Raw genomic sequence first — 503 nt, forward strand, 5'->3', positions numbered from 1 at the left:
GGTCAGGAAGTTCCCCTGAAGAAGAGATAAGCTCCATATTCTTGGGCTTCCCTGGTGGCTCAGACAGTAGGTGGCTCAGACCCAGGAACTTCCTGGGTCAGGAAGTTCCCCTGAAGAAGAGATAAGCTCCATATTCTTGGGCTTCCCTGGTGGCTCAGACAGTAGGTGGCTCAGACCCAGGAACTTCCTGGGTCAGGAAGTTCCCCTGAAGAAGAGATAAGCTCCATATTCTTGGGCTTCCCTGGTGGCTCAGACAGTAGGTGGCTCAGACCCAGGAACTTCCTGGGTCAGGAAGTTCCCCTGAAGAAGAGATAAGCTCCATATTCTTGGGCTTCCCTGGTGGCTCAGACAGTAGGTGGCTCAGACCCAGGAACTTCCTGGGTCAGGAAGTTCCCCTGAAGAAGAGATAAGCTCCATATTCTTGGGCTTCCCTGGTGGCTCAGACAGTAAAGAATCCACCTGCAATGCGGGAGACCTGGGTTCAATCCCTGGGTTGGGAAGAT

General features: G+C 53.3%; 1 protein-coding gene across 1 annotated transcript in view; it reads left to right on the forward strand.

Moving 5' to 3' along the window:
• The window catches only part of CCDC63 (coiled-coil domain containing 63), a 39,880-nt gene that overhangs the window by 25,619 nt on the left and 13,758 nt on the right, over positions 1-503 (forward strand). The window lies entirely within an intron of this gene.

This window comes from Bison bison, unplaced genomic scaffold (assembly GCF_000754665.1).
Source record: "Bison bison bison isolate TAMUID 2011002044 unplaced genomic scaffold, Bison_UMD1.0 scf7180017864160, whole genome shotgun sequence".
Classification (NCBI taxonomy): Eukaryota; Metazoa; Chordata; class Mammalia; order Artiodactyla; family Bovidae; genus Bison; species Bison bison.